This window comes from Amblyomma americanum, chromosome 10, assembly GCF_052857255.1.
Source record: "Amblyomma americanum isolate KBUSLIRL-KWMA chromosome 10, ASM5285725v1, whole genome shotgun sequence".
Lineage (NCBI taxonomy): Eukaryota > Metazoa > Arthropoda > Arachnida > Ixodida > Ixodidae > Amblyomma > Amblyomma americanum.
The window spans coordinates 95,098,799-95,124,894 of NC_135506.1; the positions used below are offsets into that span (position 1 = coordinate 95,098,799).

The 26,096-nt window shown below is 48.0% G+C and overlaps 3 non-coding genes and 3 pseudogenes across 3 annotated transcripts; all 6 read left to right on the top strand.

Annotated features, from left to right (window-relative positions):
- The first annotated feature begins 7,828 nt into the window (after window positions 1–7,828).
- TRNAF-GAA (transfer RNA phenylalanine (anticodon GAA)) lies at window positions 7,829–7,904 on the top strand. Its single transcript has one exon. It is a non-coding gene; the product is annotated as a tRNA-Phe (tRNA).
- A 124-nt stretch (window positions 7,905–8,028) lies between these two features.
- LOC144108566 (uncharacterized) lies at window positions 8,029–8,883 on the top strand (annotated as a pseudogene).
- Window positions 8,884–11,753: 2,870 nt separating this feature from the next.
- LOC144108567 (uncharacterized) lies at window positions 11,754–12,772 on the top strand (annotated as a pseudogene).
- A 97-nt stretch (window positions 12,773–12,869) lies between these two features.
- Window positions 12,870–12,942, top strand: TRNAF-GAA (transfer RNA phenylalanine (anticodon GAA)). Its single transcript has one exon. It is a non-coding gene; the product is annotated as a tRNA-Phe (tRNA).
- A 366-nt stretch (window positions 12,943–13,308) lies between these two features.
- Window positions 13,309–26,035, top strand: LOC144108569 (uncharacterized; annotated as a pseudogene).
- On the top strand, window positions 21,043–21,127 carry TRNAF-GAA (transfer RNA phenylalanine (anticodon GAA)). The gene has a single exon. It is a non-coding gene; the product is annotated as a tRNA-Phe (tRNA).
- Window positions 26,036–26,096: the final 61 nt, after the last annotated feature.

Here is a 26,096-nt window from a genome sequence, read left to right on the forward strand (position 1 = left end):
ACCTGTCCTACTTACATTCGTCTGTGGCTTCTCGCCTCTCGTCACTGCTTGTTTCTAGGGGCACAAACGCTGCCAGTTTCACAGCAGGAGGGCTACTTTCGAAATTATAATTTGCTAGATCCGTGACAGCCTAGTTGCTTTGTTCAGTATACAGGCAGGCTTTGTTCATTTGGGGTCTGCAGGTGAAAGCTGTTGTCTTAATAGTGAACGTTCCCACGTTTCCTTTTTTTCTTCTTTCTATGTAATGTCTAGGACAAAAAACTGTTGCCCACCCAATGGAAAGGAAGTAGCCACATAATCTTAAGGTCTCTTCCATTTTGCTGCACTTTCTGCACTAGTTCAAGAAGTTCAGCACGAGTTCTAGGCTGGCTTGTACTCGCCGAAATGGAAGCGCACCTGCGGTGCAGCAATATGGCGGTGCCCATGTGTAGCTCGAAGAAGCGGAGTAGGTATGGCACTAGTTATTTAAACAAATGATGACAGTTATTTGTTGAAAGGTTTATGGCTTAAGGGGGTTTAATGTCCCAAAGCGACTCAGGCTATGAGGAACACTGTAGTGAAGGGCTCCGAAAATTTCGACCACCTGGGGTTCTTTAACGTGCACTGACATCGCATAGTACACGGGTCTCTAGAATTTCACCTCCATCAAAATTCGACCCCCGCCGCCGGGATCTAGCCAATGTCCTTCGGGTCAGCAGCTCCCTTAAAGAATACCAGGTGGTCAAAATTTCCGGAGGCTTTCACTACGGCGTCCCTCGTAGCCTGAGTCGCTTTAGGATGTTAAACCCCCATAAGCCATAACCTTTCAGCAAATAACTGTCATCATTTCATTAAATAACACGTGCCATACCTTCTCTGCGTCTTCGACCTACACATGGAGGAGCTGAGTGACTGTTTGAGGCGTCATAATGAAAACCTAAGCGGTCAAGTCGACTCGCATGGGCAGCATTTCAGCGCTAATTCGTAAGTCGCCTATGTGTATACATGCAACAATTTTTTTTTTCTGTGAAACGACGATTTCCTACACCAGGTTCATGGTAAGACTTCTTTGCGATTTGCTGCTTGAAAATTCTTTTAGGTGTTTCAGGAATTTGGTGGTAGTTGCTGTCTGCGGCATGCAGTTGGCTCCAATTTCGTGACGACAGCAAGGCTATGAGACAATCGGGCCTGCACTCGACCATTCGTTTTGGAAGCGGCCAGTGCCAAGGTGTATTTGTAACTGTCTGAACTGATGCTGCATGCTGCCAGCTCCACCGCGGAACTTCACAGAACTAGTGCAGAGAGTGCAGCCGAATCAAAGTCACCTATCATGACCACAACCTTAAAGTGGTAGTTTGGGCTTGTTGGTATAGCATATTAGAAGACTTAACGCAGCACAATGGGACAAAGAAAAGGAGCACACAGGACGAGCGCTTATCCTGTGTGCTCCTTTTCTCTGCCCCATTGTCCTGTACTATGTCTTTTTCTTTTATCACCACAATGACCTGTCACACACTACAACAGTGCCTTGTGAGCTTTGTGCACCTCACAAGCTTCCAAACAGTCAAAGGACATCATGCACATTGTCCACAGTATTCATCTATTTAAGGTCTCTTTACAGCAACAGCGGTAAAAAGGTCTTCAGATTAGCGGCCTTAAAAGGAAGCTTGCTTTTCCAGTTGCCTCATGCGCTCCATGCTAGTTGGCCACCTAAGTCCAAACACCTTAACCACGTAAAACTGATGTTCGGTGCAGGTAGCACAGCACTCATTTTAAAATTATCACAGAAGGTGGAGGGCTCACCTTGTGGCGCCTGAAAGCCTTTGCTGCCTCAGCATTTTAACGTCCCATTTGTTCAGCCTCTGCGCCAGCAAGTGTACGCCGAACTCGAAGCAGGAATTGGGAAGGCCCGTGCATACCAGAAAACTGCCTGCCAGTTTTTCAAGTTCTGTTTTCTGAAATAAATATGAATTTAAACGAAGAACATGTTTCGTTCTGCAGACACCAAAGCGTAATCGCTTATCTCACCGCAATTTTTGCACCTGTTTTAGAAAGCGAATTGTAACAAGAGCACACAATTGTAAACTGCAATTAAGTCAACACTCAACAGACTTTCCCAGCCGCGGGGCCACAAGAAATTGGACCGCGTACAAAACTCATCGCACAAACGGTTAGTTCAACTCACGACCGGCTTTATTAGTGGTTCAACTGGATTGTTGTCAAAAGTTTCCCGCCTTTTTTCGGGAGCACACAAAAGCTGGTAATTATGCGTGTTTTACATGACCATGAATTACGTTGGGCTGGGTTGACAAAGGATATAAAAACACGCTCAGCGCTTGCACTTTTCCGTAGACCTGCAAAGAGCTTTTGAGCAGAACTAACGATAAAACAGATGAGTCTTTCCCTCTGGGCCTTTGGGTCCACTGGCGGGCAAGCGGGCTCTATGCTAGTCCTGGGTTATCTGCTAACACAAAATATTCGGGCGCAAGGACGTTGACAACGAAATGCCGGATGTCAGATAACAGGCAATCACTCAGTATGTGCATATTAAAAGATAGAAAGAACAAATTACTCACGTGCAACATGATTTCACGCCCTCCCCGCCGACCGGCCATAGTGGTACTGAAAGCAATGCTCGGCTGGACTCAAACATGGCTCAAACAGCAAAAAAATTGCCGGACGTGACGTCTTTTATTCAAACCGGATGCGACGCGGTGGGTTGAAATAACGCTTGCGTTATTTCGATCTGGTTGTAGCAGTCACTGCCATACAGGCACGGCATCGACGCGTAGCCGTCGAAAACGGAACTCAGGAGCTTTGCGATGCTTGCTCCCCTTCGTCGCGGCCGTCAGCTGCAGAGTAGCCGAACGCTGCACTAGAAACTTATCAAGCGTGATAAGCACCCGTGCGAGAACGAGGGTGCAATCTGTCCTCACTCCGAGCACTCTCGCAGCGAGTGTGCAGTGCGAAATAGCAGCGCCGCGGTGCGTCCCCGCCGCCGCTCCCGCGCCCGCAGCCGTGGTCTCTCCAATTTTGCTCACGGCTGTACGTGCTGCCTTTGCGCCGTACGGGAAAGTCACGGAAATCGCTCGAGAGCGTTGGGGAGTGCGGGGTGTGCTAGAAAAGGGCTCGACAACGAGGCTCGTCACACTGAAATTGAAAGGCGGAGTTAAGCTCGACGATTTGGCGCACCAGCTGAACGTTAGCGGTAAGTTGGCGCTGGTCGTCGTACCAGGCCGGCCCCCGTTATGCCTACGCTATCGCAATAAGGGTCACATCCGAAAAGAGTGTCGAGTCTCACGTTGCGGAGCCTGCCGACGGTTCGGCCAAGAAGACGGCCAATGTGCCCGCACTTATGCGAGCATTGCTGGCCTCGGGACCAGTGAAGACGCGGCTGAGCTGCTAATGGACGAGGCGGACGCGGAGGACGCGCCCGTGAAACTGGGCAGCCAGCGACACGGGATGGACCAACGTTGACGCGCCTGACGAAGCAAGGGGCGAAGACGTCCACCGCAGTTGCGGCGGACGTGCCAGTGAAGCGTGACCTTCCAACAAACCCGTGAACACGCAGAAGGAAGCGGCGGGAGCTGTTGCTGAGAATCCCGATAACATAGGACCGGACAACAGCGAGGCCATGGATTCCAGCCAGGAGGCTGCCGGCCTCATATAGCTGGGAAGCGCTTCCACGAGGAAAGCGTCGGTGAAAAGCCGCAGGTAGGCGCTGGCACTGACGAGCCACCGTCGAAATCCTCGGGAGTTCGGCGCTCGTCATTGAAACCACGGCCCAACTTTGCGGCCGAGACACGTCAGGCGGGGAAGCCGCCGCCCTAGCGCAGCAATGTGTTTGTGTGTGTTCCTGTTTTCCGCGGCTCTGGGTGGAAGTACCAAGCAGAGGTAGTTCCAAGGTCTGGAAAGACCGGAGGAGGACTGCCTAGCGGTTTTCCCGGTGCCTGCAAACGGACTAATGGATTGGCGACGCCGCACAGAGCGAAATGTGAGTCTAGAAGTGTTTCGTCTGTTATGGTGGGCACTCTACATCATATTTCAGCTATTCCTCACGCATGGCGATGTAATTTGACACAGCTTTGCACATAGCAACATTGAATGTGAGGTGTCTTGGTGCGCGTAGGCGCCAATGCCAACTTTATCGTCTTCTTGCTCACAATGCGCTGGACATCGTAGCTGTACAGGAGACGAAGATTGAAAGTGAGGAGTTTACTGAGCATATGGTGTCCACTTTTAGCGTTCTTTAATGTCTGTGTTTGCCATTCTGTTGGCACCTCGGGTGAATGCGCCCTTTTTCTGCGCAATGATTTAGGCATTAGTGTGGAGTCGATTTTTTCTTGTCCGAGTGGACGCCTTCTTGTAGTTGACTTTTATTTTTCGAAGTTATAATGGCGCATTATATGCGTGTATTCACCGATCGTTGACTCTGAACGACAGCAATTTTTTAACAGATTGGAGTCTTTCATAGTGTGTGATAAAGTGCTGTTTCTCTTGGGCGATTTCAACTGTGTGTGTGCCGCTGCCGATCGAGTGAAGTGTCCGACTGCGCGTGATAGGAGTGCACAATTATTAAACGCTCTGGTTAATGACAACAGCTTAGAGGATATTGGCAGCATATTTACCTGCGGTAGTAGACCACTATACACGCACTTTCATTGTGATAGCCATGCCAGATTGGATAGGATTTATGCATCCGTTGAACTTGTGCCCCTTTGCACAGGTTACAAAGTTTAACCTGTGGCTTTTAGTGATCATTGTCATGTGGTAGGAAGTTTCGGTCTGAAAGAAAGGTGTACGTGCTTCAACTGGAATCTCTGGAAATTCAATGCCAAACTCTTGGAGGACGAGGGATTTTTAAAAATGATCGTAAATGAAATGCAGAGGCTCCTCGAGGATCGGCCCAGTCTTTTTGCAGTTCAGTGGGAAGACTTCAAAGAGTGGCTAAAAAGGAAAGCCATAGAAAAGTTTCTCCAACCGACATAAAAAAAACAAGAAGAAAAAGCAGCGCGCGAACAACTGAAGTTTTTATTAAGCATGGAAAGCTCCGAGCCCGGGAGATGTGCAAAAGATATAAAGGATGTGAAAAGCCAGTTTGAAAGACTAGACAGTGAAAGGTATATAGCAGCCGTTATACGCGCAAGGGCACAAAAACTGTGAGCCGGTGAAACGCCGACGAAGCGAGCCTTAACAGATGAAAAGCGGTACGCTAGACCGAAAGAAATCAGGCAGATAAGGAATGGTACTGAAATTTCATGTGATGCCTATGTAATCCAGCAGTCATTTCAAGAGTACTTCAACGACCTTCTTGGCCAAGTAAGAGAGATTGGTGATGCTTTCTCTTCAGACTTTTTGTCGTTCATGCCAAGACTTGAGGATGATGTAAAAGAGAGCCTTGAGGTACCCATAACTGAGAATGAATTAGAATCCGCAATAGGCGACTTACAGACCGGTAAAGCTCCAGGACCTGATGGTCGGGGCGCCGAGTTTTACAAAACATTTAAGACCATAGTCGCTCAGTTACTGCTAAGAGTGCTGGACGAGGCGTATGAACGTGAGCAATTACCGCTGTCATTGACCACATCGCACATTGTGTTGATCCCAAAATCAGACGACCCAGAGAAGCGTTTGTTGGTGGGGTCCTATCGCCCGATAAGCCTCACCAACTTTGACTACAAAATATACATGAAGGTCCTAGCTAGGAGATTCCAGAGCGTAATAACAAAATTGGTGGGACCGCACTAGACTTGCGGAATTAAAGGACGCAGCATTGCCCCGAATTTACACGTCGCAAGTACTGTATTGAAATGCTGTGACGCGATGAGGGACCACATTGCTATGATGCAGCTGGATTTGGCAAAAGCCTTTGATTGCGTGTCGCATCATGTACTTTTTCACATACTATAGAGCACGGGAACGTTGGTCGCATTATCATAGAAGGCGTCAGAATGGCATATACAAACTGTACCACGCACATTATTCTAAATGGTGAGCTCACAGATAGGATGGCAGTGTGTTCGTCGGTAAGGCAGGGATGCCCGCTGTCACCCCTTTTGTTTGCGGCATACCTAGAGCCACTATGTTTAGCTATTGCCAAAAGTGACCGCATCTCAGGCATTCGATTGCTGTCGGCACATGTCAAAATCCTTCCTTATGCGGACGATATCGCAGTCTACTGTTCCAATCGAGACAGTATTACTGAAGTGGTCAGTATTGTTGATAAATTTGGAAGCAAACGGGGTGTATGATAAACTGGGACAGGAGCTCTGGATTTTGGCACGGTGACTTGGAAACGATGCCTGACCACTTCTTCCGGCTGCGATGGTCTTGGCTGCCAACGCAATATCTCGGCGTCCCTCTTAACTGTTATCGTGATCCAAGTCAAAGTTGGCACGAGCAGTGCTCAAGGGCGAGGGAGAAAGCAGATGCAATGCAAGGGAGGCAGTTATCAATGTTCTCACGCGCCTCCATCTGCAACATGTTCCTTGTATCGAAAATATGGTACATGATGAATGTTCCTTGTGCGAGTTGGGCCAGCATTCAAAAGATGCATCGCGTGTTTGCTGTGTTTATTTGGGCGTCAAGCTGGGAGAGAACTAGCCGTACCAATTTGTTTCTTTCGGTTAAACGAGGAGGGCTCGGCCTCGTGCACTTATTCTTGCGCCAAGTTGTGTCGCGTTTTATCTTTCTCCGAGATCAAGGGGATCCTTTTCTTCGGGCTGCTATCCAAGTAAGGTTGCAGCGACTACTCCCAGAAATCGTTGTCTTATGCTGTGAAGGTATCTGCGGTGCTGTCAATGGGTACATGCGAGAAGTTGTACTTTCTTTTCGACCACTGTACGCGCGTTTTTCACTTGTGTACTTGAGTAATGTTTCCAAAAAAGAGTTGTATAAGAATCTTGTGGAAACGATGCTGCCGATTCTCATTTATCGTTTACCGCACCGCGGAGGCCTAGGGCAAGAACTCTTAAAACGAATTAAAAGAATGCCGGTTAAACTAACCGTAAAAACATTCTTCTTTAATTTACATTCTAATACACTTCCGGTTATGACGTGGCTGTATGAAAAGAGGATTTTCGTCTCATGGACGACAAACTGCGTACTTTGCAAAAAGCCTGAAACGGTGGAGCACGTGTTTCTTGAATGTTGGGATCCAATTTTTCATTGGGATATCCTCCAACTAACCGTGAAAAAAGATTTTCCTCTGCATGCATACGGCATCAGGTTTTTGCCGATCACAAACGAAGGAGGAGTGCCATATGATTTAATCATGCTCTTGGGCCTCCACAGCATTTGGAGGGCATGAATGCAAGTGCGACTTGCCGATGTTAATGTCCGTTCGGTGCGAGAAAACTTTATTGAAAGTGTTGTGAGCCTAAGATAAGTGTATCGTGAAAAACAAATTGTTTGCTCTGTAAGAAGGCGGAAACCCTAGAACACGTTTTTATGACTGCTGGGACCCAATATTTCACTGGGATGTGCTCCAGCGTACTAATTAAAAAGAACTCCCCATAGATCCGTATGGAATAAGGTTTTTACCAACAGAAAACACAGGAGGTATACCTTCGACCTAATAATGCTCTTCGGTCTACACAGTTTGTGGAGAACGAGAATGCAGATGCGGCACGCAGACGTAAACATACGATCTGCGCGCGAAAATTTTATAGAGTGTGCCGTGTATATGAGGGAATTGTATCGAGCTCAGCCCAACCCGCCTTACTGGATTAGCCTTTTTTGGTGATTTGGCCGCTTTAAGGAAATTTTAGCCGATTCACGGCAGCTGGAGAAAAGCTGGTGGGATTTATTTCTTCGTGTTGTGTTGAAAATCTGGCAATAAAAAAAAAGTACCGAGATAGCTCAGTTGGGAGACCGTTAGACTGAAGATCTGAAGGTCCCTGGTGGTTCGATCCCGGGTTTCGGCAGTGCATTTTTTCTTTCGCTCGAACAGTGCGCATAGTACACAAGCAGCAGCCTACGCCCCCATCCACGTGCCGAAATAGCTCGGAGACTCGACTTCCGGCCACCGAGCGCGACGGACGTGTTTCGATGGGCTCCCGCGGAGGGGTTTCAGCGGCCCACCCGGGCCGCGGTATCAGGTGTACAGACAAGCCGAACGAGGATTATCAGTCGGTTCTGCCTCATCAGCCTACAAGTTCGTCAGTTTTAAATACAGTTTTTTTGCATGGCCACACTCAAGCGCGGCCTTTCCGTGTTGAACATTTCCGAGACGTTCCATCGCATTTGTCACTGCTGCCGGAAATATTTGCCCTCGGTGCTTATCAAATGAATCACGTGTGGGCGGTAACATTCAAGGACGAAGAAGGGAAGGAGTACCGCTGTGTGGTCATAGATCCAAGCAACCAGGGCGTCCGGCTTAAGCTGTATTGTCTGCTACACGGTGTGCGCGACGACGACGTGCGGACGGTGTTGGCGCTCTTCGGAAAAGTGACCGATATAGCTAAAGAGAAGTGGAAGGCGAGCCGCTGCGTCGATAAAGCGTCGACGAAGCGTTCCGTAACGCTCAAGTTAAACGCAGGCTATACTATTGAGGACTTTCCGCACCAGCTACGTGTCGCCGAGGATGTCGCCCTTGTTTACGTCCCTGGTAGAGCTCCACTCTGCCTTCGGTGCTGAGGCACTGGGCATATACGTCGAGAGTGCCGTGTGCCGCGCTGTGGAATCTGCCGTCGCTTCGGCCACGACGAGACCCAGTGTGTGCGTACATACGCGAGTGTGGCAGGCCCGGCCCGAAAGGATGAGATGGCAGAGCACCTGATGGATGAGGTAGACGCCGCGGAAGCCACGCGTGAAGGTAGCATTGAAGGGTCCTCGAAGGACACGCCCCCTGAACTCCCCAAGTCGGATGAACGCCGTATGCGGATTGTGGCGTGGTGGACGTAACGCCCGACGATGCTGCTACGACAGACGTAGGAAAGCTACGCGACGTCTCGGAAGGAGAACCAGCCTCCCATTCGCAGCAGAGTACCGCATGCGAAACGGAGGTCGTCGACATGCCCCAGAATTCGAGCGTGCCCACAAAGCGGGCGCTCGACGACCGCAACGGAGAAACCATCAGAGACGGGGACGGCAACGAGGCACCTCCGCTAAAGACCCTTCAAGTACGGCGGCCGTCTTGCAAACCGAAGCCTAATGTGCCACCTGACTGGAGGGCTACAGCGGCAACGCCTCCGCTGTAGCGGGGGTGACGCTTCAAACACTGCAGCGGTGTCTCGGTCGGTGACCGAGAACAGTGTCTGCCTGGAGTCACCTTCCGGCTACTGCAACGTGCATCTGAACTGCGCGAGAGAATTACGGACTTGCAACACGACTTCCTGTAATTGAGACGTGGGTAACTTCTTCGGCGACTTCCACATGCTTTCAATGGCGGCTAATCTAGAAAGTAGCCTACGGGCCGCGACACTGAATGTGAGAGGCCTTTCAACGTGACAAAGACAGTAACAGCTAAATCGCCATTTATTAGATAACGATATCGATCTGCTGGCTGTCCAGGAAACGAAAATTCAAAGTGTAGAACAAACTGAACGTAGGGTTGAAGTTTTGCGTAATAGGTACGTGTGCGTTTGTCATGCGGTGGAAAAGTCTGGGGGTTGTGTTATCTTGATCCGTAATTCTAGAGCAGTAGTTGAATCCGTGATAACGTGTGACTCGGGGCGGCTTGATGTCTGTGATTTTCTTTTTTCTGGAATGCCATGGGGAGCTGCATGTGTCTATGCACCGAATAGATGTCATGAACGTGAAGCTTTCTTTAAAACTATTGAATAGTACGTGGCGTGCGAAAGGCGTGTTATATTGCTTGGAGACTTTAATTGTGTCTGCAGACCGGAAGACAAAACTACTAGACAAGCTTCACGGGACGTTGGCTCAGAACTGGTACTGCAAATCGTTAATGAAAATGGGCTAGAGGACATTCGCATTGTGCTGACACCAGAAGACCAAGCAAATTTCACGCACTTTCAATTTGTTTCTCATGCAAGACTTGACCGCTTATATGTCCCTGTTGAGTTGGTGCCAGTTTGTTGCAGTTATCAGATCCGACATGCAAGCTTTTCTGATCACTTTTTGGTTATGGTCACCTTTGGTAGAAAGGAAAGAGTGGCAAAATTCAATTGGGAGCTATGGAAATTCTATGAGAAGTTATTGCAAGATGAAATATTTGTTGCTAAAACAAAGGAATATATCAGCGACTTGTTGCTGATAACATCGGGAAATTTCATATATGAATGGGAACAGTTTAAATGTAATCTTTAACTCGCTGCGATAGAAAGAGCGTGTGTACTGAGACACATTTAAAGACAACAAGAAAAAGAGCTCCATAACCAACTAAACTATATGTTAAGCGCAGAAAGCTTCAAGCCGGGATCGTTCGCGCAAGAAATAAAAAATAAAAAGTAAACTTGAAGTTATTGATGAAGAGAGTTACCGCGGCGCGGTGATAAGGGCACACGCCGAGAGGCTCTGGCAGGATGAAACGGCCACAAAACGAGCCCTGAGCGAAGAAAAAGGGGCATGCGGTGAAAAAAGAGATAAACAAAATTTGTTATCACAACCAAGTTACCAGTGAAAAGGCGTTGGTTGAGCGGGCCTTTTTCGAATATTATAGAGTTGCTTAGCCAGAAACTAAATGCTATTGGCAACTTCAGCGCCGACTTTCTTCCGCTCATGCCTGTTCTGGATGATGACGTCAAGCAGACTCTCGAGAGACCTATAAGTGTGTCAGAAATAGAAGCAGCCATTGACGAATCAGGTGCCAGTAAGTCGACGGGGCCGGACGGGTTTGGTGCCGCCATATACAAGTTTTTTAAAGCTGAAATGGCTTCTTGCCTACAGCGCGTGATAGCTGTATGCTATGAATACAATATGACCCCTCCGTCTTTCAGGATTTCTCATATAGTACTAATACTAAAAACTGAGGATCCTGTTACGTTACTCTGCGTCGAAAACCACCATCCTAAAACTCTAACAAATGTCGACTATAAGATATACATGGAGGTGCTTGCCAGTCGGTTACAGAATGTTATCACGTCACTCGTAGGTCCGCACCAGACATGCGGCATAAAAGGGAGGTCAATTTTCACAAATATACACACAGCAAGAAGTGTCCTGGAATGTTGCGACGCAATACATGATCGCGTAGCTATGCTGCAATTAGATCTACAGAAGGCATTCGATAGGGTCGGACACGATATCCTGTTCGCGCTTTTGGAGCATGTGAACGTCGGCTCTGTCATCACTGACGGCGTGAAAATGGTGTATGAAGAGTGTCTGGCCAAATTAATCATAAACAGGGATTTAAGTGAGAGCATACCAGTGATGTCTTCTGTCCGACAAGGCTGTCCACTCTCGCCCCTCCTCATCGACCTTTACTTGGAGCCATTCTGTTTGAGGCTCCTTACGGGACCAAACATTCGAGGGTATACCTTCTTTGATGCGGAAGTTTGTGTTTTGGCCTATGCTGACGACATCACAGTGTTTTGTGCCTACCAGGACAGTGTGCGTGAAGTTGTTAAGGAAACCGCGGAGTTCTGTAGGGTAACTGGTAGCGCAGTAAGTTGGACAAAATGCTTAGGATTCTGGCATGGAGACTGGGAACACACTCCAGAATTTTTCTGCCAGATGCAATGGACGATAACCCCTGGCAAGTACCTTGCAATCCTTCTCAAGCATTACCGGAAAAGTAAAGAAAATTGGGACGAGGAAACATAACAACGAGTTAAATCTCAGACAGCTATATGGGGAGGGCACAATTTTATATGTTTTCGAGAACCACTGCGTGTAATATATTTCTGGTTGCTAAAATATTTTATGTTTTGCAAGCGTCGTGCATGGCAAGAGCGGCGGTGCAGAAGCTGCACCGAGTTTTCGCGACGTTTGTATGGACCTCTACATGGGAACGTACAAGCCGGTGCAACCTATTCCATGCCGTACGGAACGGGGGTCTCGGGCTATCGCATTTATTTCTCAAACAAGTAGTTACCCGATTTTTGTTCTTGCGCGACCAAACTGATCATTTTATCATAAAAATAATACAAGTGCGATTATGTCATTCACTGCCTGAGTATATAGTGTCCACTGTATCAAGCACAACGGCGTTAAGTCCATTTTTGCACGAAGTGGTCGCATCCTTTCGTATTCTCCAGGCGAGGTTTTCGCGAGAGTATTTGGCCAATGTCTCGCGGAAGGTGCTATATAAGGACCTACGTTATGTTTTCTTGCCTATACCAGTGTATTGTGCTGTGTATAAATTGGCTCCTGAACGTGGTGTCCTTAAAAGGGTTAAAAAATGCCAATCAGAGCTTCGGCCAAGTCTTTCTTCTTTCAGTTGCATACTGGCGATCTAATAGCGAAGCCATGGCTGCGAAGCAAAGGTCTCTTTGTGCCATGTAGCGTTAACTGTATTATCTGTAAAAAGCCAGAAACTATTGAACATATCTTTCTCGACTGCCGCGACGCAGTTTTCCTGTGGGATATTCTTTAGCGAGCTTTAAAAAAAGATTTGCCGATAACGCCTTTTGGGATACGTTTTCTGCCATGTGCTTCACCTGAAGGAGTGCCGTGTGACATGATGATGCTGCTGTGCATGCACAGCGTGTGGAAAACAAGAATGGATGTAAGACACGAACATGTTGTTATGCGTCCCACTCGACAGTATTTCGCTGAGAGTGTGATGTACATCTGGGATGTTTTCAAGGCACAGAATGAACCTCCCGATTGGTTACCGGTCCTGGACAAGCTGTCCTCAATGAAGCAATTTTTAAGTGCATTGCACTAGACAAAACTAAACTAGGGCTTTTATCTCTTTGTATATAGCAGTGTTGCCTTTTGTGTGATTGTGTTTATTTGCCAAGTAGTTAATAAGGAAAAAAAGTGCCGAAATAGCTCAGTTGGGAGAGCGTTAGAATGAAGATCTGAAGGTCGCTGGTTCGATCCCGGGTTTCGGCAGCGCGTTTTTTTTTTTGTTTCTCTCGAACAGCACGCATAGTACGCAAGCAGCAGCCTACGCTCCCATCCACGTGCCGAAAAGGCTAAGTTGGATTTCCACTTCCGGCCACCGAGCGTGACGGACATGTAATGACTGGCTCCGTCGGAGCGGCTACAGCGGCCATGTCTGGCCGCGGAAACAGGGATTTCGCATCTAGCAACGATTACCAGGTCGTACTTCCTAGTCCGCCAAGAGGGCGTTTTGTTTTGAATACTGTTTTTCTGCATGGGGACATAAGTGTGCGCCCTTACAGAGTGGAAGATTTTCGAGATGCGCTCGCTCCGCTGTCGCTCCTGCCGGAAGTTGTCGCCCTAGGCGCTTATCGCATGAGCCATGTGTGGGCGGTAACCTTTAAGGACGCTGAGGCTGTGAAGAAGATTGTAAACGTCGGCGAGCTCAAAATGAAGGGTTCCCGATGCCTTGTGATCGACCCCGCCAACCGTGATGTCCTAATGAAGCTGCACTGGCTGCTACACAGCGTACCGGACGAAGATGTGCGGCTTGCCTTCGCGCTGTTTGGGAAGGTGACCGACGTCTCAAGAGAGCGATGGCGCGCACAAGGCGTATCTGACAAGGGTTCAGCTACGAGGCTGGTGACCCTTAAGTTAAACGCCGGCGTGAAGCTGGACGACCTGCCCCACCAGGTGAGCGTAGACGGAGAGCTGGCGATTGTAGTCGTGTCAGGCAGGCCTCCCCTTTGCCTGCGCTGCCGCGCCACAGGTTATATTCGGCGAGATTTTTCGACTCCACGGTGCGGAGCTTGCCGTCGCTTCGGCCATGAGGAGGGCCAGTGCGCTCGGACGTACGCCAGCGTCGCAGGGCCCGTGAACAGTGAGGGCACGTCTTCACTTCTCATGGATGAGGCAGGTGCAGAGGATGCATCGAAAGAAGCGAGTGTTACAGGCGTAGACGCCTGCGCTACTGTAACACTCCGCCTCCTCGCAGCGTACGCCACTGCCCCAACAGATGGCGCGCGACGGCAGCGCAAGGAAAGTAAGGGACACCTGTCACATATTTCGGTGGGCAACCCGGACCCCGCCCCAAGGGAAGGAACATGAAATAAAATTTGGTTTTAAGGAAAGGAAGTGAGGCCTGTCTCACATATCTTTGTGGACACCCGAAGGGAAGGAAAATGAAACGAAGATGGTTTTTAAGGGAAGGAAGAGACGCGTCTTCCATACCTCGTTCGGGCGCAGTGGGGCCGTGCGGGCACGTAGGAATCACGAGGTGAGCGGCAATCAACGCAGCGCACATCCAAAGCGCGTTCACCACGAAGCTTGCGGCTTGCTGAACGTTCGGCGCGCAAGCTGTGCTGGCGATCGTGGCAATATCGGGTTTGTCGAGAAGGATGTGCGGACGAACTACGACTGCAACTTGAGTCTCGCTCGTTTCGGCAAGGCGCCTGGCAGCGCTTCTACGTGGTTTGCTGCTCAGCGCGTGTGTTTCACCGTGCTTAGCAAAGCGATTTGTCTAACGCGCAAGGCGCCGCGCCGAACAGGCAATGACGTTCTGTGGACTGCCTGGCAGTTCTGCAACACACTGTCGCGTTCCACAATTAAAGCTGGAGCTTAAGCGTCCTCCAATTATTTAAATTTCATTGGATATCCGTACTCGCCACGGTGGCTCAGTGGTTAGGGCGCTCGACTACTGAGCCGGAGTTCCCGGGTTCGAACCCGACCGCGGCGGCTGCGTTTTTATGGAGGAAAAACGCTAAGGCGCCCGTGTGCTGTGCGATGTCAGTGCACGTTAAAGATCCCCAAGTGGTCTAAATTATCCTGGAGCCCTCCACTACGGCACCTATTTCTTCCTTTCTTCTTTCACTCCCTCCCTTATCCCTTCCCATACGGCGCGGTTCAGGTGTCCAACGATATATGAGACAGATACTGCGCCATTTCCTTTCCCCAAAAGCCAATTATTATTATCATTGGATATCCGACCTTGCATTGATGAAGCAGTCGGTTGACAATGAGGATGTCAGTGCGAGGTAAACGTAGAAAGCCGACCTACCCGCCGCGGTGGTTCAGTGGTTAGGACGCTCGACTACTGATCCGGAGCTCCCGGGTTCGAACACGACCGCGGCGGCTGCGTTTGTATGGAGGAAAAACGCTAAGGCGCCCGTGTGCTGTGCGATGTCAGTGCACGTTAAAGATCCCCAGGTGGTCGAAATTATTCCGGAACCCTCCACTACGGCACCCCTTTCTTCCTTTCTTCTTTCACTCCCTCCCTTATCCCTTCCCTTACGGCGCGGTTCAGGTGTCCAACGATATATGAGACAGATACTGCGCCATTTCCTTTCCCCCAAAACCAATTATTATTATTTAGAAAGCCGACCGTGCAAGGCAAGATGATTATGGAGGCTTTCTTGGTTAGGGGCGATCAGCGCTTCATATTGCATTAACACTATCACGCCGGGCCTTGAATAGAATGCTGCTGTTTTAAACTATTTGGTGGCTTGAACAGTTAGGAAGCAATGAATGTAGAGGTGCTCTCGTATCCATCCCTTCCAACTGCGATGATTAGAAAGGCTTGATTGAAAAAAAAGCCAGTAATTAGGCTGCGTGCTGCGGTATCTTCTCGCACGATAATCATTTCTTCAATTTTACGTTCAGACGCCTGAATGGTAGTAACAGCTACTTGAGCCAAGTTGAAGGCCGCGAGGGTGCAGGCATCGCAATGTCTGCATGCGCCAAATTCCCGCTTGCTTCGTTTTTGGTCATCGATGAGCACGACGACCGTAAGACCTGTACTGCCGATACCCCAAGGAACCGGCAGTGAAAAGCGTGTATTCTACTATGACAAAAGTCGTTTTAAGAGACACGAGACTGATTTTGGCACTTGAGTTTCACAACACTTCGGCTGTCCACTCGAAAGCGGAATTCTATATCACCACGACCTCTGGCTGACTCGAAGTTCTAGCTGCAACACGGGGCGAAATCGGCTTTACTTTTCGAAGCTTTCGCTTCAAAAAGGACGATGTGTGCGGAGGAGTGACACTTCGCTTGCAGTTCCCTTATGAAGAACTGTGAAGGAATAACATCGACCGGTGGGAGCATTCTTAGCCCGAGTTGAAAAATGCGCTCAAACCACACAGTGAGCAAACGCATCAATTCGCGACCGTCTTGAACAGCCGAGAGGTAAACCAGAGATTATGAATTAATCCAGTTTTTACTGCCAGCTCTAGCGTGTTTACGACACAGAGGGAAGTAATTACAACTGTTGCTCTTAAGAATCTATTATAGCGAGAAGTAATTTATTCGGAACACTACCTTTTGCTCGTTATATGGTAACTCGTTACAAAGTGCTTCTAACGTATCGTCATTACTCATCCACAGTATTGCGATGCAAAGCAGGAAATGGACTTTTAAGGGAGCCGTCCAGGTGTCCACCTTTTTTCTTGGAATCAGTCACGTTGTTTCTCCGATGTAGGCCCTGCAGACGACGATGACCTTTCGCAGACCGTCGTCGAGCGTCATAGAGGTTGTCTCGTTCATAGAAATTCAGACTGCAAACCGCTGATTCATTTTTTTTTGCGTTAGATGACTGCCCAAACACTGGTGATTCCACGAATACCTCTAGTAGGTTGCGGCGGAAACCTGCCGTACTGTTTTGTGGCAACGGCCCTGCATCACTCCTGCGAACTTGAAAGCTTTGACAACATCGCTGGGCATAAACTCAGTGCTTTCGTATCCACCGAGAGAGCTTATATATAAATTTTTTTCAAAGCACTATAGAAAGCTGTTCGTGTTTTATAGAACTTTTTATTCTTCAGAGTAGCAATATGGCCGCGGAAGACGGAAATATTCAAAACGAAGATTTTTTTGCTTGCATGAAAGCCTCTGCACTTTTGGGGTCTCCAACATTTAAATATTTGCCAGACTTTTGCCAGTACAGCTTGGAAAAAAATACGGGCATTATCTTAACAGCGACCAGCTTTTTTATGAAGTAAAGGAAATAGGTACGGAGGTCATCACGTCCTGTGCGATAATTTTAACGCGGTATATGGACAGAGCTTCCTCCGCGGCATATGTGATGCCGCAAGCGGGCCGCGTCGCAGCACGTGACTGCTAGTTAGCTGGCCGGCACAGATCAGGTGCTCAGACGTTGTGCCATCTGCAGTGCCGTAAATAAGAATAGCGATTTAGAATTACGCACGCGAACTCACTTCAGTAGAATCAACATTCATTGCTTTGCTTTATTTCGCATTTTTGTAATCCTAGATTGCTGTATTACATATACTGGAAAATGATGTTAAAAAAAACGAAGTGTGTTCTGGTACTGATCCTGAGTTTCGAAAGACAAATGAATGAATTGATTTGGATTACGTTATTTCATTCAGAACTGCTACGTATTAAGTTCACATTGTCACAGCTTTTTTTTAGTGTGCCATAATTGGTCTATTATTGAAGGATGAGCGAGACAAGTCCAGAACTTTTTGTCCCGCTTTGATAGCAAGGGGCCAGCATCGCAGCATCAAGGCACGACCTTCTGTCAGTTTGACTGTCGGTCAGACTTTTGTAATAGTCGGCGATTTTGCGGAGTGCCTTGAGGCGGCTGTGCTTGCCGAACTTGTTCAAGGACTCACACTGGTCGGCGTAGTAGTCGCAGTCAACGTCGTAGGCGATGATGCCGAATGTCACGTCCCGTGACTCGTTCTTTACCTTGCAGACCTGGGTGTAAAGAAAAATAAAAATAAAACATAGAGACGGGTTTCCTTATCGCGTATACTCAGAGACTGTCACCAGTGAGCGAGGATATTGATTTTATGATTATTGGACAGTTTATGGGGTTTAAGGTCCCAGAACGGCTGAAGCTCAGTGAAGGGCTCCGGAAATTTCAACCGCCTGGGGTTCATTAACGTGCACTGACATCGCATTATTTTGAACAAAGCACAAGTATGCAACAGAGCAACGTGCCGCTTGGGAAAAGATGGCATTCTAAGTGCGAGTGAGATGCTTTTATTAGAGCAAGAAAGCATCACTAAAATTTTGCTGCGGTTTAACTACTGCTGAACCTGGTTAGAGAGCGAAAGCTGTGTTGTATCGAGAAAGAAGACGCTGCTTGGCGTCTGTAGCGTTGAATGCGTAACCCGCACTGGATAGGCAGCGTGCGCAACCTGCCACGGTGGCTGGTGGCAATTAATGGTTGATCGGGAGAGGTTGGTCAGCCAATGAACGCTGGGGCCTATTCTACCGGTCTCTACAGGTGAATTGAAAGGTCAAGTGGTGCGACACCATGGTGGACCACATATGATAAAACCTGTAGCCACACTTGAACTCTCGCTCACTGGAAGGTCAGCCGTCAACGCACGGCGAACTAGGCTTTACCTGTAAAAAAACACCCGTTTGAAACATCGAGTGCAACGCTGTGAAGACTATGGACGCAATCCGCAAAAAAAAAGAGAGGTGTATCACCGCACACTGTTCTGTGGCCGTAGACTACAATATTTATATGAAGGTTCTTGCAAAGCGGCTACAGACCGTAATGCATAAAATAGTCGGACCTCACCAAACGTGTGGGATCAAGGGGCGTTCCATTGTTGAGAATATTCACAAGGCTGGGTGCGTGCTTGAGTGCTGTGACGCAATATATGCTCGGGTCGCAGTTCTTCAGATTGATCTTGAGAAGGCGTTTGACTGTGTGGCGCACGAATTGCTGCTTTGCATTCTACATTACATTAACGTTGGTTCTGTTATCAGAGAGGGTGTGGCCATGGCTTACCGTAACTGCACTACGAGGTTAATAGTAAACAAGACCTTGGGGGCCCCCATTAGAGTGCAGAGATCGGTACGCCAGGGCTGTCCCCTCAGCCCCCTGCTGTTTTGTATTTATATAGAAACCCTCTGCCTAAACATTATAGGAAATGAGGCTATTCATGGTTTCCGTGTACAGGCATCAGAAGTGAAGCTCTTAGCATACCCAGATGCCGTTGCTGTTTTCTGCGTTAACCAAGATAACATAAGCAGGACAATCGAAGCAGTAAAGGTTTTCAATGAGGTCACCGGAAGTTTCGTGAATTGGGGCAAGTGCCTGGAATTCTGGCACGGAGAATGGCCGTCAACTCCAGCTGTTTTTGCCAGCGTTTCTTGGGTGACAGCACCCGTGGAATACCTAGGTGTTCCACTCGAAATTTACAGGGACACTGAGCCTTTTTGGAAAACACAGGTTGAAGAAACGTGTGAGAAAGCGGAAAATGGAAAAGTGTTCATTTGTCTGTATTTGCAAGGGCAACTGTGTGCAGTTTGTTCTTGATAAGCAAGCTCTGATACGTGATGCAAGTACTTCACTGCTCACGGTTAAATATGCAAAAGCTGCACTGTATTTTCGCTGTCTTTATATGGCCCTCAAATTAGGAGAGGTGCAGGCGGACAAATTTGTTCAGGAGCGCCAAGGTAGGGGGACTTGGTCTGGGGCATTTGTTCATACGGCAGATAGTAAACAGATTTTTGTTTTTACTAGACGTTAAAGATCCCTTTCTATGTACCGTATGCCAAGTCATGCTCGGGCGTGCTGTGCCAGATTTCATTGTTGGAACGGGGACTATGACTGGAGGTATTTTTGGTTTTCTTAAAGACGTTGTGTTTAGCGTCAGGTATTTGACGGCGAGATTTTCAAAAAAAATATTTAAGTGGTGTTCGGCGGAAAACATTGTACAATGATGTATGTGACGTTTTATTGCCGGAACCAATGTACAGGGTAATATGCTCCGCAGGCCGAGGCAGAAATGTCCTGAAACGGGTGAAAAAAATGCAGGTACCACCGGGAACAAAAAATTTCTTCCTGAAGCTTCACACCGGGACTCTCTCTGTAAAATCTTTCCAAGAAAAAAGGGGTTTTACCTACCTTGGGGATCCCACTGCCTTATATGTATACAACCAGAAACAATCGACCACGTTTTCTTGCACTGTTGGGAAGGGGTATATTTTTGGGACGTCCTTCAAAGGACCATCAAAAAAGAATTACCATTGAATCCATATGGAATCCAATTCCTGCCAACAGCAAAAGAAGATGGCATGCCGTTTGATTTAGTAATGCTCGCGGGCCTCCATAGCATATGACGCTCCCGAATGGCAGGCTTTCATTGTGACCCGGATGCGCGGCCTGCGCGATTGTTTTTCCGTGAGATAATGCACAAGTTCATCGAGGTTCTGAAAGCACAAGCATCTCCCCCTGAGTGGCTTTCGAAGCTCGAACCTTTGACGGATCTCAGGGAATTTTAAACTGTCAAGGCCTGCCCCTCTGGGGGCTGTAGGCTACCTTTTTGTACTTCAGTAAAACCTGAAGTGATGCCCTACGTGCACAAACTATCCCATGGCCTCAAAAAGATGGAAAACCGGCACAATGTGCCGTTAGTCTTTTCAGCCCCTCAGAAGCTAGGCCAGTTGGCCCGACGCATCACAGGTGATGACAAGAAACCTGGGTGTAAAAAGAGGCACGGGAACCGCTTTGCGGAATGCGCCACAGGCGTTGTCTACGAAATTCCCTTGACGTGTGGCAAGTCCTACATAGGGCAAACGGGGCGCAGCGTCAACGACCGTCTCAGGGAGCACGAAAGAGATTTAAGGAATAGGGAAGGTGCTAACCTTGTTGAGCACTGCGCAACTTGCAAAGATTGCACACCGATGTTTTCGGCAGTGAGGATTCTAAGCAGAAGCAAATTAAAAACAACCCGTGAAAAGATAGAGGCATACTATATTAAAAAAGCTGGGTCAGAGTGTGTCAGCGATACCTAAGTCATTCTGTATAATACAGAAAAGGCGTTCCTGTCAAAGTTTCTGCGATAAAGATATGATGATATTGTTTTTTCCTATTTTTCTTTTTTTTGGTTCTTTTACGGTGTGCGCCTGCGTTGGTCTGAGAGTATTTAAGCTATGTGTGTGACTCTGAATAAACAGTTGTAAGTCAGCGCTGTGTTCGTCCTTGTTCGTCCTTCTTCTTTTCTGTCTTCTGTCTTCTTTTCCCTGGCTAAAAACGTGCCGTTGCGCTGAAGAACTATGAACTTCAATCTACCTTTTTGTAGTTTGGGTGTCTACCCGTGTATGTTTTTATTGTATTCTGTCGAAGCCCGGCAATAAAAAAAAATATCTCAGTTGGGAGAGCATTAGACTGAAGATCTAAAGGTCCCTGGTTCGATCCCGGGTTTCGGTAGCGCGTTTTTTGTTTCGCTCGAACAGTGCGCATTGTACACAAGCAGCAGCCTACGCCCCCATCCTCGTGCCGAAATAGCTCATATGTGTTTTTGTTTCCGGCCGTGCTAGCGAACGGACGCGTTATCATGAACTCCGTTGGAGCGGTGTCCGCGGCCCAGCAGGACCGCGGAAACAGGTTTTTTGCTCAAGATTTCCAGGATTATCAAGTTGTGCTGCCGCAGTTTCCAGCAGGTGCGTCTGTTTTGAATACCGTCTGTCTTTATCGTGATTTGAAAGCGAGGCCTTTTCGTGTTGAAGACATTGGAGACGCGTTGGTTCGCCTGGGGATGCTCCCCGAAGTGCTAGCTCTGGGGGCGTTTCAGATGAACCACGTGTGGGCGTACACCTTCAGTAGCCCAGAAGCGAGGAAGAAAATTTTGGAAGTTGGCGTAGTGAAAGTTAAGGACAAACGATGCCTTGTAATTGACTCGACCAACCAGGATGTGCGGTTGAAGCTGCACTTGAGTGCTGCATAACGCTCCAGACGAAGATATTTGTTCTGCGCTGGCCCCGTACGGGAAAGTAAAGGACCTGTCTCGGGAATGCTAGCGCGTTAAAGGCATTGCTGACCAGGGCTCTTGTACCCGCACAGTCGGCCTTAAACTGAAACCCGGACTGACTATCGAGGATGTGCCGCATCAAGTACGTATTGCCGGAAGTGCTGTCCTACTGGTCGTACCAAGTCGCCCACCGTTATGCCTAAGGTGTAACTGTCGAGGTCACATCAGGCGAGAGTGCAAAGTGCCGCGCTGCAGCGTGTACAAGCACTACGGCCATGATGAGATGAAGTGTACTCGAACGTACGCCAATGTAACAGGACTCGGCACAAGCAAAGAAGTCCAAGCTGAGAACCTCATGGATCAGGCCGACGCAGAAGAAGCAGCTGGTGGTGCGAGTGAACCGCCAGCTCAAGACGCCATTATCCCGCTTCCTCCTGCGGACGAAGAGGCACAGAGCTCACCATCAGAGGGGTGTAAGCCGGGGAGCGCTACAGCGTCCACCAAGACTTCCCCGAAAAGATTACTAACGTTTCTCACACTGCGACCGTCACGCAACAGGGAACTGAAGACGTTGTGATGTCGAACTCAGGGTCACCGCGGCGAAGCGATTTCACGACGATAGCGGCAACGAGAGTCACGACACACGCATAGAAGTCGGCGGGGAGCCGCCTGTGAAAACTACACCCGCCCGAAGATCAACATTGAAGCCGGCACCCAAAATTCTGCCCGAGCCTCGGCCCGATCGGAAGCCATCGGCGCTACCGCCGACGAGACCCGATGCGAAGTGAGTGTGTCGAACCCGCCGGTGAGCGACAATGGCTAAGGTGCAGACACTTTCTTGCGGTGACATAAGAAGCGCCTCCTCAATCTGCCGAAGGGCGCAAGCGACGGTTCAGGATGTTATAAATGGTACTTTGATAATAGATTCCATTAGTGAAGGTGATACTGTGCTGTTCGGGTGCTTCCTTAAGGAAAAATGGCAGTCAACTTAGAAACAAGTTTACACGTGGGCCCGCTCAATGTGAGCGCCTTGTCTAATCGTAGGAAGCAGTACCAACTTAGTCGGCTTTTCATGGAACATGACTTAGATGTAATTGCTGTTCAAGAAACGAAAGTTGAAAGTGAAGAGGCAACGAAGCATGTGGTGGAACCTTTGAGAGCGCGGTATAATGTGTGCATTTCTCACGCAATTGGCACAGCGGGTGGGTGTACTTTGTTTGTTAAAAAATCCCTTGAAGTGTTTATAGAGAGTGTTTACGCAAATGACAGTGGCCGCCTCATTGCGTGTGACTTTGTTCTACACGCAAATAAGCGAGTTATTTGTTTATATGGTCCAAATAGTGGAAGTGAACGAAAAATGTTTTTTTGAAAGTGTTGATCGACACCTATACAGTAATGGAAGGATCATTATCATGTTGGGGGATTTCAACTGTGTGTGCAGATCAGAAGATCGAGAGAGACAGGCACCGGTTTGAGATGAGAGTTCAGTGTTTTTGAGCGAGTGTGTAGAAGACCGAGCACTTGCAGATGTGGGTTACTCTATGTCTAATCCAACGTCGCAATACTTTACCCATCAGCATCGAGGCAGCCTCGCCAGATTAGACGGAATTTGTTTCGGCAACACTGGTGCCGGCGTATACCAATTATGTTAAAAAATTTTCATTAAGTTATCACAGTTTCGTCACTGTGACGTTGGGTCCGAAAAAAAAACACCGAAATTCAACTGGGATCAGTGGAAGTTCGATGTTCAGATTCTTGATGATGATTATTTTATACAGAAAATGCGAGACAAAATGAACGACGTCCTTGCATGCAAGTCGCAAAGCTACACTGAGGCGTAGGAACTATTCAAACAAGAAGCGAAAATGGTTGCCATAGAAAGAACCAGCGTACGGAGCAAGAGTAAGAGGAAAAAAGAAAATGAACTGAAAAAAAAAGTTGGTCTGCTATTTGAACGAAGAAGCTTCGTCACCGGGTCGGTTCGATACAGAAATAAAAGAAGTGAGGAGCGAACTTGAGATAATCGATGTAGACAGATACCGAGGAGCGGTAATACGCGCGCGAGCTGAAAGATATGGTACATGGGGGAAGCCCCGACTCGACGGTCCTTGACAGACGAAAGGAGCTATGCTGCACGCAACGAAACAAGAGCGACAACGTTCAGAGACACAGTTGTGCGAGACAGCGAATCGATTAAGTGCGCTTTCGTAGATTATTACTGCGAACTGATTGGCCGAGAACCAGAACTCGAAGGATTTGAAACAGAGTTCTTAAAGCTCATGCCAAAGCTAGAAGTGAAAGAAAGTTTAGAGGCACCAATTACCACAACAGAAACAGAAAGTGTTTTTGATGACTTAAGCACCGGAAAAGCACCAGGAACGGACGAGTTCGGTTCGGAATTATATAAAGCTTTTAAAGACAAGGTGGCAATCATCCTACAATGTGTGATAGACGAAGCATACAACACAAAAGAATTGCCTCCGTCTTTAAGACATAGCCATGTGTTGCTGATTCTCAAATCTGATGACCCTACTGCACTGTTGTCGGTGCGTGCGTACCCGGCCGATAACGCTGTCTAACGGAGATTATATGATTTTTGCGAAAGTATTAGGTAAAAGACTGCAACGGGTAGTACAACAGCCAGTGGGACCGCACCAAACATGCGACATTAGAGGACCTTCTATTCAAACGAACGTACACGAGACAAGAACTGTTCTAGAGTGCTGTGATGCGTACAGTGGGAAGGTAGCAATGGTTCAGTTGGATTTAGAAAAAGCTTTCGATAAAGTCGCCCACGAAGTCCTTTTTAGTGTCTTGAAACACGTCAACGTCGGCAAGATACTTTTCAAGGGGATAGAGCTATGTTACGCTAATAATTTTACCAGAATTATAATCAATAAGACAACAACCACTTCAATCCAAGTGCAATCGTCTGTTAGGCAACGGCGTCCCTTGTCACCGTTATTACTTGATTTGTTTCTCTAGCCACTTGGTTTAAGCATTATAAAGAACAAGGCTATTACCGGTTTTAATTTTTGCTCAAGGGAAGTTTAGCTTTTATCATACGCGGATGACATTGTGATTTTCTGCGCCGACAAGCCCAGTGTCAGCAACGCAGTAAAAGTGGCAACCAAGTTCTGCAAGATGACGGGAAGTAGTATCAATTGGAGGAAATCAGTCGGGATCTGGCACCGTGAAAGGGGCCTCGTGTCAGCTGTGTTTGAAAATATGAAATGGTCGCTCTCGCAAAACGAAGTATCTCGTACTGCCTCTGCAACACTATAAAGACACCGCAGAATACTGGAAGCACGAAGCGGAACATACAAGGAAAAACTGCGAAGATAGGATGGCGGGACCTCTCTGTATTTGCGAGATCAACTGTCTGCAATGTATTTTTTGTAGCGAAGATTTGGTATGTTCTGCAAGTCATGTGTGCGTCGAGAGGTAGCATACAAAAACTGCACCGAGTGTTTGCTGTGTATATATGGCGTTCAACATGGGAGCGCACGAGTCGCACAAATATGTTTCGCGCAGTGAAGAGTGGAGGGCTGGGTTTAGCCCACCTCTTTTTGAAGCAAGTGGTTTCCAGGTTTCTGTTTGTGCGAGACCAAACTGATGGATTTCTGCGGGCAGTAATTCAAACCAGACTGCTTGATTATTTGCTGTTTTTGTTGTCTCATCTACTCAGGCCAACGGGCCAAGCGTGCGCGGATTTTTACGGGAGGTCGTTTTGTCTTTCCGCTTCCTTCAGGAATGCTTTTAGGTACAGTACCTGAGCAATGTCACGCGGAAGAAACTGCACAAAGATGTCGTTGATGCGTGTTTGCCAGTGCCAATGTATCACTCATTGTATCCATATGGAGGGGGTAAGGATGTTTTGAAGAGGGTAAAGCGGATGCCGGTTAGGCTGTCTGTGAAAAGCTTTTTTTTCAAGTACACACTGCGACGCTCCCGGTCAAGCCGTGGCTCGAGCAAAAAGGAATCTTCGTCCCGTGGACTGTAAACTGTTTGCACTGCAGAAGACCGGAGACCATTGACCACATATTTCTTGACTTTTCAGACGCGGTTTTTCTATGAGACATACTGCAATGCACCTTAAAAAAAGACTTGCCAATCACGCCGTACGACATCCGCTTTCTCCCTACCGATAATGAAGGAGGGCTGCCATATGATATGATTATGGCTTATGCCTCCGTAGCATATGGCGCACTAGGATAGTTGTGCATCATGCCGATCTGAACCCAAGGTCTGCTAGAGAGTACTTCAATGAAAGTGTTGCTTTCATACGCGAAGTGTGTAAGGCAAGCAGTGAGCAGCCAGACTGGCTGCCGGTATTACACGCTCTCGTCAATTTGAAGCGCTTTTAAACACCGGTGCATGCCAAAGAGCGGCAAGCGCCTTTTCAACTGTATCATTTGTGTATGTATA